The sequence below is a fragment of the Triticum dicoccoides genome, chromosome 7B, assembly GCF_002162155.2.
Source record: "Triticum dicoccoides isolate Atlit2015 ecotype Zavitan chromosome 7B, WEW_v2.0, whole genome shotgun sequence".
In the NCBI taxonomy this organism is placed as follows: Eukaryota; Viridiplantae; Streptophyta; class Magnoliopsida; order Poales; family Poaceae; genus Triticum; species Triticum dicoccoides.
The window spans coordinates 268,248,421-268,249,151 of NC_041393.1; positions in this window are offsets into that span (position 1 = coordinate 268,248,421).

The window sequence follows — 731 nt, forward strand, 5'->3', positions numbered from 1 at the left end:
CAATTTTTTTCTGTCATACATATGACACTTCTATGACGATAATTGTGACAAAACCCGGTATCATCATAGATGTGGTGGGCTCCTACTTCTATGACAAAAAATCATGACAGAAAATGGGCTTTTCGTCTTGGGCGGGCTGGAGATGTAGCTGCATGACATTCTTTGGGCCGTCCATGACGGAAAAAACTATTGTAGAAGCGAGGGGGAGGAAAATTTCGGGGAGTTGCCGGTTACGGTGGGAGGTCGGGGCGGAGCGATGCGTGTTTCTCTCATACCTAGGCGCGTGTGTGCGAGGCGTTGGCTCTAACTGAACCCGAGCGAGGCGTTGGGCTCTACCTGAACCCGACCGATTGAACTGCAGGCTACGCGTTACTGAACCCGAGGGATCGATTGATGGCTGTTAACTGAACCCGATGGAGCGATTCCTTCGCTACTGCTGCTAACTGAAGCCGATCGATTGGATGAACAGTGAGCGTTGCGGGGGGATTTGGATGAACAGTGAGCGGTGGCATTGCCTCTGGATGAACAGGAACCCGTGGTGTGGAGGGCTGGCTGAACAGTATACGGTGGAGGGGTGCCCGTGGAGGGGTGGTTGAATAGTAGCCGGTGGAGTAGCGCGCGGTGGAGGCTGAATGAACAGGAGCCCGTGGAGGCTGGAGGAGGTCGACGGTAGCCCGTGGAGGTGGAGGAGGTCGACGGTGGAGATGAACAGTATCCCGTGGAGTCCCGTT